At 46.1% G+C, this 12,364-nt stretch overlaps 1 protein-coding gene across 1 annotated transcript in view; it reads right to left on the reverse strand.

Moving 5' to 3' along the window:
• The window catches only part of ARHGEF3 (Rho guanine nucleotide exchange factor 3), a 268,428-nt gene that overhangs the window by 222,405 nt on the left and 33,659 nt on the right, over positions 1–12,364 (reverse strand). The gene's annotated exons all lie outside the window — the stretch shown is intronic.

Genomic DNA, 12,364 nt, shown 5'->3' on the forward strand with positions numbered 1-12,364 from the left:
AAGGGGTGAAGCAGTCGTGAATGCCAAACATTGTCCCCACTGAACAAAAGGCTGAGTCTTGAATAATGGCTTGTAGGTGATGGCCAACCTCTCTTGCCACTGCCACTGGTGGAGGAGCAATCATTTAGCTTCTTCTCTTTAAGTTTTAAAATGCATTGTTGCTATTATTATGATTATGCAGGTTTTGCATGTATTTGTGTGTGCTTGTGTGCGTGTGTGTGCAGGTGCACGTGTGTGTGTGTGTGTGTGTGTGTGTGTGTGTGTGTGTGTGTGTGTGTGTTTAGGTATGAGGATAACTGTATGAAGTTTGTTCTCTCCTGGGTTGTAGTGACTGAACTCCAGTCTCCGGGTTTAGCTTTACCTCACCTGCTTGGCTCTTCCCCTCTCTATAGTGGATAAGATGGAGACAGGTTTGGGGAAAGCCTCGGCCACTGAAGCAGAGAACACACAGCAGTGGCAGCTACAAACGTCAAGGAACACCTTCATCCCATATGCCAAAGAGACACAGAGGGAGGTGTGCTCCTGCCGATTGCCCACCAGCAAAGGCGTCGGGCTCCATACAGAGGAATCTGCTCCCTTCATCCTCAGAGAACCTTCCCAGGCAGGGCCTATTATTAGCCTCATTTTACAGTCAAGGAAAGTATAATAGCTACAGGTCAAGCGACACAGCCAGGGTAACACACCTGGCTAGTGGTACAATTGAGATCTGAATCACAGCAGGGAGGCTCCAGAGCCCGTGTTCTTAAATGCTCTACCATCATTACTTTGAAAACAAATTTAGTGTCGCGGTGAACCCCATTATTTTGTGCAACTAATATATGCTTGTGAAGAACTTTAACTTAGAATTATAAAATTAAAGTGATGCTAAAATGTCCATCTATGAGGGAGGCCAGGATGTTATCGGCTTACTTTAATATCATGTTTCAACTCTCCCGCCTGAGAAATACCATAAGCTGGTGTCCTGGTTTGCTTTTCTCTTGCTCTGATAACACAAGAGGAGAAGGTTTATTTGGTTTGCAGGTTACAGTTCAGTACTGAGGGAGGCAAGAATTCCCCCAGTGGTTCAAGACCAGAACCATGAAGAAATACCACTTGCTGGATTGCTTCCCACCTCGTCTTCAACTACATTTCTTACACAGCCCAGGTACATCCTGCTCAGGGATGGTACAACCCACAATGGACTGAGCCTTTCTACCTCTATTAGAAATCAAGAAAATGCCCCCACAGACATGTCAACAGGCCAATCTGATGAAGGCCATTCTCCAGTTGAAGTTCCCTCTTCCCAAGTGTGTCAAGTTGACAACCAAGGTTAGCTTTACCTTTTTGCAGCTTGTCAAATACAACCCTGTGTCATGTTAGGATGGTTTAGTCAGGGAGTAACTATATGTTCCATAGACCACATTGGCCAGTACCAGCAGGTCTGTCTGTGTAAATACACAAGCACTCTGTGATGTTCTCTCAGGGCCAAGTTCACTAATATAGCACTTCTCGGAACACATCTCATCACCAAGCACTAGCAGCTGCCTACTGTTCACGTTTGCCAGGCAGCATGCTGGGCATGTGAGTCACACCATCATTTAAGCCTTATACCCGCCCTATGACGTCATTACTAATAGTATTGCATTAGTGAAGACAAGGTTCACAAAGGTTAATGCCCCTGTATGAGGTCATAGAACAGGAAGAAGATCGCCAGATTCTAGTCTATGTATTTTTCTACTCCGTCTGCCAACTCTTAAGAGAATTTCAAGAACAACCAAGTTTGATGACTGAGTCACCATGTTTTAGGAGGTGTCAGAGACCATAGTGTGTGACCTGCAGCTAGAGGCCATCCACCTGCTTCAGGTCCATGCCTACTGATGGCCTGTGACAAATGCCTTTTCTCTTTGTCTCTCTCTATTGCCACACTTATGAAGAAGGACGGAGGGGGAGAATCCTGTGCCACAGTGGCCATGACCATACTCAGCCTCTGAGCAAAGATGCCCCTGGACAGCTCGTCTCCCCACAGATGGCAGCTTCTCTCTTCCTTCCCAGGACAGAGCCTCAGGAGCAGGTTTCTAACTTGCCCCTGGATTCAGGACTTTACACAGGGGCAGGGGTGGGGGTGGGGGTAGTGTCCACCTGAGTCCCGGTGACGAGAAGTCATATGCCTGGTCAGCTTTGCTATTATGCATCCTGCTCATAAGATATTTAACATCTTATCAAAGATACTCTTTAAGTTGGACATGGTGGTACCTGTGATCCCAGAATTTCAGAGGCTGAGCAGGAAAACAGTGATTTCCTGGACATTCTGGACTACATATTTCATCTATAATACACACACACACACACACACACACACACACACACACACACACACACACAAAACCCTTGGGGCTAGAGAGAAGGCTCAGCAGCTAAAAGTATTCATTGCTCTTACAAAGAACTTTGGTTAGATTCCTACCCCCTTTGGGGTGACTATGTACAATCTGTGACTCCCAGGAACTCACAAAGTGCATTCATATACATAAATCTTTAAAACACAAATTTTATTGTTGTTGTTTTAAAACTCATTTTTTAAAACATGTGCATTTTTGGCTTATTTTAAAAAGGAAACAACTTAGAATCCCCGTGATGAATTAAGATGGGTTTGGTTGGGAGGTTGGGCATGAGGGTGAGGCTGGGGAAATCTTTCATTTAATCAAGCCTGCAGGTGCCAATTCATCCTTTACCCCCAGCTCCTGTTTCCACAAATAACTCAGGGAAACAGAAATCTGCAACATTCCCCCTGAGTCAATCATTGAATTGCTAAGCCCTGACCCTTCCAATCTCTGAGAAACACACACTCACACAATTACAGGTCACAACCAAATTCTATTCTCTCCAGGAATGGAAGAATACATTATTAGGAAATCCGTCAATATAATTCAGCTCATTAACTGAATCCAAAGGGAAAAAACCAATAACAAAAACCAGATGACTCTCCTGATGCTTGTCATGTTAAATCCAAGCACCCAGGACTGACTCTCAACTAGCTAGGAACAGAGGGGCACTTCCTTAAGAGATACAGAGATCAGCTGGAAAGCATGTCACTGTGGCAAGGGAAGGCCTAACGTCCCCCAGGAAGGAGCTGCCAATAGTTAGACAGAAGAAAACCAAGTCTAACCAACTTGAAATGAAGAGGAAGCAAAATTTCATTAATTTAAAGATTATATAATTATATGTCTGGAAAAAAGTCTTTCCCACAAAAATAATAACATTAAAAGCAGATCTGAAAAACCATAAGAATAGGATAACTTGATAATGTTATTCAATTTTAAGAAAACAAATTAATAATAGCCTTCTTACAGGAAGGCAGGCAAACCAACCTGAATATGAGAGAGTGATCAGCTAGCAAAATGATCATTCAAAATACATTCCTGACCAGGCATAGTGGTGCATGCCTTTAATCCCTTAGGAGGCAGAGGCAGGAGGATCTCTGTGAGTTAGAGGCCAGCCTGGTCTACAGAGTGAATTCCAGGACAGCCAGGGCTACACAGTGAGACCCTGTCTCCAAAACACAAACTCTCTAACTCACTATCTATCTTTATATCCATATGTGTGTGTTGTATTGTGTACATACACACACACACACACACACACACACACACATACATGTAAAATATTCTTAAGTATGGTAGTCATACCTTTAATCCCACTAGAAAAACCAAGGCACGAAGATCCCTATGAGTCTGAAAGCAGCCTGAGCCATACATTGAGTTCTGGGCTAGCTTAGGCTACGGAAATGTCTCAAAATGACCCTGTCTCAAAAGAAATCATGAATATAAATACAGACAGCAGACGAACCGCCATCCGGAAGGGCAGAGACAGGAAGCTGCCTGAGCGTAGCCACTCAGAGTGAGTCTGAGGAACATAGTAAAGCCTGTCTCAAAATCGGATAGATGTGTGCTCTGCCACACTCCACACGACTCCTGGTGGGACTCTGGGAGTGAACACGGTGCCTAGTGCAGAAGCCATGCACCCCATGTGTGTCTTATCACGGTGAACCTGTCACCGGAGGCTGCCCACCCCACAGTCGATGGCGGAAACCAGCAGGTCCTTCCTTTCCAGCACAGAAAAAGACTAGATTTTTCCAATGACGAAGGTCAATAAGAGCTGACCAACCGTTCAACGCACAGGACAACCCCACTATCACATATCAGCTCTGGCTGTCATCTAGCAAACGGTCAACTCTGCTCCTGCTCTGGGCCTTTGCACATGCCGCCCTTAGGGCAACCACGATTCTTCCCAAGAAGGCTGCACAAGGCCCATTCTCTTAACATCCGGTTTGCCTTCAAATGTTCTCTTTAAGAACAAAAAGCACTCTTTACCGCCCTACTAGAACAACTCTCCATCCACCTTTCTCTTTCCTTAGAGCACGTGACACCAGCTAATATCACTTTGTATCTGATTTCTCAATCCTTCTGCATCACCTGAAGATCGGCACCAGCAATGCAGCCACCGCTGTTGCTCACTCACTCCCTGGTATTTCCCTGACCCAAGCACAATCACACATGCACACATACAATCACACCACACACACACACACACTCACATGCACACAGACACATTCACACATGCACTTGCACACACACACAGATTACACATTTACACACATATACACACACACAATAAAACATAATGGAGCTCCTTGTAGTATTCCTCCAAATGCGGTTGGGTAGGAAGGAATAAACAGCAAGAGCTAGGCATTGACATGTTACAGGGAAATGGTATAGACTACGAGGCACAGGGTGGCCAGGTCTCCAAGAAGTTAAAGTCCCACCTACTCTGCACAGGCACATCCTGCTTGTTACAGCAGTGTGTATCTGATGCTATTTCCACCTTCTACAACATCCCCAGGATGCCTGCTCTCTGTCTAGAGTGCTCAAGCGTTCCCCAGATTTCTCTACAGAGCAGCCTCTCTTGGCCCTTTAAGTCTGTCCATATGACAACCACAGAACAAAACCACAAGTGACAGGGGAAACAGTACAGTAAAACTAAGACAGTCACATTAAAAACACAAACAGCTTTTCTGGAGCCTCTCAAAAAGGATCTCCTTCATCCCTTCCCAGAAGACAAAAGAGGAAAGAAATGCAAGAGAACATACAAGAAGAAAGTGCCTGGTGCAGAGCCCTTTCCTACTTTGCGGATGTGGCACACTCAGGATGCTGTAAAAACCACCACTGTCTTCAGCCATGCACGGCAGCAGTGGTGTGTGTTGGCGGCTCCACTGTCCTACGTCAGTCTACAGATGGGAAAGTGAGGCTGAGAGAAAGATGCTCCTCCAGCAGGCGTCACGAAAAGCATCTGATTCAAGGAGAGTAGGAACCATCCCAATAGACATGCTTCGAACATTAAAAACAAACCTGTTCTGCACATGAAAAAGAGAAAAAGCTGTTGTTCCATGCAAGGGTACCCATCACCTTAGAGAAAACCAGCATTTGGCAATGTACACAGACAAGCCTTACCCTTGCCGGGCCCAGGCACCTCAGCAAGGGAGGGTTTAGCCATCTGCACGTTACCCTGCCGCAGCTCAGTGAGCCCAGTGTTCGGATCATACGGTTGGAAAAGCCAATTTACCTCCAGAGAGACTGTTCCACTCCTGTCTGGCAGGAATTTTCTATCAGATTCCCCAGGAGGCAGATTTATATGACGCACAAGGCCTCCACCCTGAGTGGGCAGGTATGCGGATAAGTGCCACTACCTTAGGGCAGCAGCTAGGAAGTGTCGCCTTTGCCAGATAAGTGTGGGCCAGGCTCAAGGCTCCCAGAGATACTCTTCCCCTACCTCTGCCCTACATGAGATGTATTCTCAGTGTGAGAATAGGTATGCCTCCACTGAAGTCCTTTCCAGCACTTATTAAGGAGGCTCACACTGTCCTTTACTGGAAAAAAAAAAAGTATACTCATACATAGTAACACTAGGGGGGGGGGGTCTTCTAGTAAGCTCTCTGTGTTTCCCTGCCTCTTACCCATCTCCTCTTAGACTAACAGGCACCATGAAAGCCACATCCCTCACTATTGTGACCCCAGGAAACCTGACCGAATGCTTCATGTATGGATGGCAGGGATCTGAATTACTAATCAGTGAAATCCTTGAAGGTGAAGCAGAGGCTAGGCACTTAGTTCTTCCTTGGCTCTAGGGGTTGGCGGAGGAATGAACTATGGATGGATAAGAGCCTAGGGCTATATTTTCTATATGTCAGTCAAGTGTGCAGGAGACAAGCTAACCACTTCTAAGCACGCCTCACCCACACATCAGCTTAAGAAATGGTGGGTGTCTCAACATTATCTCCTCTCATGGGCAGGCAGAGTGTACAGGTTAGGTTTTTGTTGTTGTTGTTTGGTTGGTTGGTTTGAGTTTTGTCACAACATAGAGATACCTGGGAAGAGGGACCCTCCGTTGAGAATTTTCCCAAAGCAGCTGGCCTCTGCCATTCCTGTGAGTGTGTCTTGATTGGTTATTGATGTGGACGTGCCCAGCTCACTATAGGTGGCGCCATTCCCTAAACAGGTATGTTTGGGCTATGTAAGAAAGCTAGCTGAGCCTGAGCCAGTGAGCAAGCAAGTAGTGTTCCTCCATGGTTTCTGCTACAGTTCCTGCTGGAGTCCCTGCTCTCTCTCCCCTCAGGGATGTACTGTGATCTGAAGCACAGGCTGAAATAAATCCTTGTTCCTCCCCAAGTTGTTTTTGGTCATGGTGTTTATCACAGCAACAGTGAGAGACTTGGGAAACTTCAGTCACTGGGGTGAGAACCATCACCATCCCCAGATACCACCCTGGCAACAGGCCACCCTGTAAAAGGATAACTACCCGGAACTAAGAATATCACTCCAAGCTCTCCTAATGGGATTAAACACATACCTCTGCATCTCAAAATTATACGACTACACCACTGAAACAGCCCCAGTAGCTGCAGCCCATTCTGCAGAGAGGGAGGAAAAAGAGAGTCCAAGAAGATGAGAGGCATGCATGTGGAGGGCTTCCATGCCTTGGAAGACACTGATTTCAATCTAAGACCTAGAATTACCATTGACCTTGGAGCAGGTACTTAAGAATCACTTTCCCTCTCCGGTAAAATGCAGGTGAATGACATAAACATCCCTGGTTTGTGATAAGTTCTGGAGTCAATGAATATACACAGCCTCTCCCAGAGACTCCTACCTCAGCAGATAAGGCTATGTAGAAATTAGCCACTGGAAGATATGGGGAAGGAAGAGGCAAGAGTTTGTTTCTTAGCAGATGCAGAGATGAGTTTTATTGTTGTCAGTTGTTTGTTAAGATGGGGCCTCTACATTGTCCAGGTTATCCTCGAACTCATGGTTCAAGCAATCTCCCTGCCTGGGCCTTCTGAACACTGGGCCACCAGGTTCGACAGGACAGCTCCTAAAAACACTGTTCCAAATCCTGCCTTTGGCCAGAACAAGGTTAAATAGATTTTGGATCTTGAAAACCACAGCCCAGTCTTTGCCTTCACTTTGCTAGGTCTTGGTTCCTCATCTGTCAAATAGACACTGGTCTAATGCCCTGGCCACTTATTAGAACTGAGTAGGCCCTGAATATCAGAAATGATCTGTCCAACAGCTGCTGACTGGGGATGGCTAGGGGTTGCATACAACATGGACCTCTATTTAGAAACCCTGCCATGCCACCTGATCTTTTAATAGGTTCTGACAAGACCTGCATGAAGGGTCTACTTAACTGAACCTTAGTCAGCACTGGCCAAACACGTTTGGTGAAAGACTCCGATTTTTTTTTCCTCCTGACATTCCTATTACTGTAAAGAGGAGACTATTTTCAAAGGAGCTGCTTGGAAATGCTGGGGATGGGTGGGGAGAGGTAAGGCGCCTCACTGACAGTCATGGAAAGAGGGAGTTGCAAACTCTTAGCTGTCGATTTCCAGCTTGTGGAAGTCATCAGCTGAGCTCTGGTAACTTGAGGAAAGGTGAAAGGTTCCGGGTTTCACTAGCCCTTTAAGTAGTAAACAAAGAGCTAATAAAAGCCAATGAATGAGGCCAGCTCAGAGCTAATGATGAGATAGCAGCTGAGAAGTGGACCAGGGAAAGACAGAGGCCAACAGCTAGCAGGACGAGGAACAGTTACAGGGCTCTGGGGCCCACTCTGGGAACAATCTCAACAGCCTACACAATACCAATTCCCAACCAAGTCAGCCCACCAAAGCTGTCCCTAAGCGAAGGATATCATACATAATCTGTCCAACAGCTGATACAGGGGAGTGTCCTGGGCTACACAGCAAGCCTCACCGTAGCACAGAAGGCCCTTCCTTCCAGGAATGCCTAACAGAGCCAGCACACAGGAGTGGCTCAAGGTCAGTGGGTCCTACAGATTCAACGGAATGCAGAGCACAACTAATGCAGAGCACAACGGTGTGTGTATTTTGCTTGGGTTTTTTGTCTGTTTGTTTTGTTTTTTTGTTTTGTTGTTGTTGTTTTTGTTTTGTTTTGTTTTTGAGACAAAAAAAAAAAGGTCTTCCTACACAGAATAGGCTGGCCTAGAACTCAAAAACTTCTTTCTTCAGACTCCAAGAGCCTGGGAGGCTAGAGTGGTGGTTCGGCGGTGAATAGCGCTGCCTGTTCTTGCAAAGGACCCTAGCACTCAAGGCAGCTCACAATAAACGATTCCCATCCCTACATCTCTGAGATTTCTTTGTAACCCCAGCCTCTTTTTTTTTTTTTTTTTTTTTAATTTTAAGTCAAGGTCTCCAGTTAAGTTGCCTAGACTGGCCTTAAATTCCCAATGTAGGCTAGGGAGGCCTTGGAAGTTCAACTGTGTGCCTTGGCCTCCTATATCCTGGGATTGTAAGTCAGCACCATCAGGACTGGCCCCTGACTTTTATCATTACTCCTTAAATAATACAGCAGACTACCAACTATATGTCTGTTGCATTGCCTCATACAGGCAAGCAAGAAATGACTAGCAGATGTAGAAGGTTCTCTGCCTTCTCTGCACACAGCCTGCCACTGAATGTAAGAGACTTGAGCATCTTTGAATATTGATATTCATGAGAATCCTGGGGCCAATTTCTCATGGGCACCAAGAAGCAACTATACTGTAATAGTTAAACCAGAGGGTACTTTGATTTTGAAGACAGACAGACAGACAGACAGACAGACACACACACACACACACATACATACAACCTTTGACTAAAAACCAGGCAAAGAAAGAAATGTCCTTCCTTGGGCATTTTCTTTTGGTGCCAAGGCTTGCTGGGTAATGGAGTATAGATTGATGAATGAATGAACGAACTTGGTCTTTTCAGTTCCTCGGCACGACTGAAGTTCTCACTACCAGCCCATTTCACAGGAAGAATTGATAGGAAAGATAAGAATTTTTCTCCTGAGAATTCTCTTTGCACCTGAAGGAACATCAAAAACTCTCCCAACAAAACAATATTATCTGGTCATAGTCACTGTGTGTAGCAGGAAACTTCACTTGCTGGGGTGTTATCACACAGAAATCTTATGTTCTTGGGCTCCTAGCAGATCAGTTTCCATCTAGAAGAGGAGGTAACCAGAAATGATGGCCATGCTGTGAGAATAGGTGTTTTTGTAACACCTTGGTTAAAAGATGAGATGTCCATAGATCTCAGGAGCAAAGCTGCACTATGCAGAGAACCGTTTGGCATTTGGTAAGGTCCTGTCCTCACAAAGCAGGCTGCCTCCAGGCCAGACTGTGGTCCTGTATCAGCTCCTGGCTCCAGGTTCCTGCCCTTCTATAATTCCTGCCCTGATACAGTGTAAACTGAATGAGCCCTTTCCTTCCTCTTTGGTTGGGGGGTTTCATCACAACAATAGCAACCTTAAGGCAGGGGATATGTACAATTGTGGTCTCCATTGACCAACAAAAAAATGGGGGCTTTCCACTGACCCATGCTCACTGAGTATGCAACTGCCCCTCATCCAAACTGGACTCTCAATTCTCTGAGAATGCCCATTTTTGCCTATCTTTGGCTTTTAGCGCACTTAGTGATATACAATAAATGCCCATGGAATGATTCAACAGTTCAACTGATGGGTTCGTTCTCCCCAAGGAACTTCCAGATACTAAGCTCTAATTGTGAAGCAAGAGGGATCAGGCTCCTGGGATCAGCCAGTCCCACAAGAGACAGCTTTGATTCTGTGGAAAGAGCCCCATTCAGTCAGACCCGAGGGACCCGAGGCCAACACATGCTCCTGTAGCTTGAATTTGGGAAATTCTTTCCTCAGTATTAGGCTGTGAGCTTAAACGGTAGTCAGACATGAAATGCAGTAAATCTAAGATTTCTTCAGTCTCTGTGTATTTTCTAAAGATTCTTTTTTTTTTTTTAATTATGGAGGGGTGCAGGGTGTACGTGGGAGTGCAGGTACCTGTGTAGGTCAAAGAGGGTGTCAGCTCCTCTGGAGTTAGGTTGCCAGGTATATGTCAGTCAACATGGGTGCTAGGAACTAGACTTGGGTCTTCAGCAAGAGCAGAACATGTTTATAACCATTAAGCCAGCCAGCCAGCCCCCCAAATTTTTATGTAAGAAAGGGCAACTTAGGAAGTCTTCTGAAATTGCACTCCACCTGTATTTCTTTCACTTACATATTCAACTATGTACTTGTTTGTGTGGTACTGGGGGGTGGAACCTAGGCCTTCACATGAGCTCGGTAAGGCTGTACCAATGAGCTACATCCTCAGCCCCACCTGGAATTTCTTAATCTTTGAATGAGAGGTAAAATGAAACATTTTAGGGCAGAGTGATGTCCTAGGTTTACCAAGGACCAGCAAAACACTTCCTCCCCACTCCATCCCAGCAGACTCATCTCTCTAGTAAAATATATTCACTTTCCCATGACAAAGGTGCTCAGGTTGGGAAATCCATCCACAAGGAATACCCGGGTAAGCTGAAGTGAAGCAGTTGATCTCAAAAGTACACAGAGCAGAGGCGCTAGAGGTATACAAAAGCCCAGGGCCAAATGCTGGGTGGGGACACAGCCCTCCTCCTTTCCTACAGACGCCAAGCAACAGCTGCAAATGGCTAAGGCAACTGCAAACAGGGCATGCTGACTCCAAAGTCGTGTCCCACAGGAGAGCTCACCTGGGAGCCAGAGTGGCTCAGTTACTATCTAACGAGAGCACCCCTTAGGAGCTGAGTCTCCAAGAGAAGACCAAATTGTCACGCTTTTCTTTTTTGCTCCTTGAGGGGCTTCTGAATGAGGTCTCATCTGTCACCCATGCCTACAAAAGGGGGAACAGCCCTGCTCATTCCTTCTAGAGGCCCTGTGAGGATTCAAGCAGAGAAGTAAGTCAACAGATGCACAGAGGGCTGACCCGCAGCACACACACTCAGCCTATGGCTGGTGCTGCAGCTGGGTGGATGAAAAAAAATCCACCTGAAGTCACGAAATCTAACCCCAGGCTCTTCAAAATCCTTCAGAGCCAAAAGAGAGGCTGCTGCTTCCGCACTGGACCCCTGGGACAGCAGCCTGGATGCTCTTCAAGAGAGAAAGCAGAGCCGCATCTGCCAGGTATGAGGGAGCCCTGGCTCTCTGGAGAGGTCGCTCCCTGTGAGTACAGAAGCTTATGGCTATCACCACTAGATGAAACCAAGCAACAGCCCCAAGATGAACATCCCCAGAGGAAAAAGGAGAAGAAATCACAACCTCAGAGAGGTATGCTGTCCACCCAGCAGACAGCAAAAATTAAACAGATCTGAGAGTTACAGGAAGTAGGTAAACAGGAAACCTGGTACCCCACTGACAAGCCAAACTGTGCTCTTTAGAGAGTGATCCGGTCATGCTAATTAGATTCTTAAGTATGTATTAGGACGATCCAACGATTCTTCTCCTCGGTAACCACCACAGAGAACCATTAGCTTGCGTGCCCAAAGGAATATACCACAGCACACACCCCAGCGGAAACCAGAACCAGTCTAACCATCATGAACTGGCTCGGCAATCAGTGAGATAGGTGCTCCTCATGCTTGGTGTGGCCTGAAAACAAAGGAGACTGACCCAGGCTGCCTCCAAACCATTATAGGATACATCATTACATGTTTTAAAGGGTTGTGAAATAGGCCAGCCAGCATAGCATGCATTTTAAAAAGAAGAAATGGAGGCCTGGGAAGATGAATCCTTGGGTGGGTAAAACAGTTTGCTACCCAAATGTAAGGACCTGAGTTTGGATCCCCAGAACCCACATATACACCAAGTAGGCATGGCAGCCCACCTATAACCTCTACACATGGGAGGCTGCAACAGGATTCCCTGGAGCAAACTGGTTATCGAGGCTCAGTCAGTCTGCAAGTTCTGGGTTCAAATGGGAGACCTTGCCTCACTAGATAAGGAAGACACCTGACTTTGAC

This window comes from Micromys minutus (genome assembly GCF_963924665.1).
Source record: "Micromys minutus genome assembly, chromosome: 12".
Taxonomy (NCBI): Eukaryota; Metazoa; Chordata; class Mammalia; order Rodentia; family Muridae; genus Micromys; species Micromys minutus.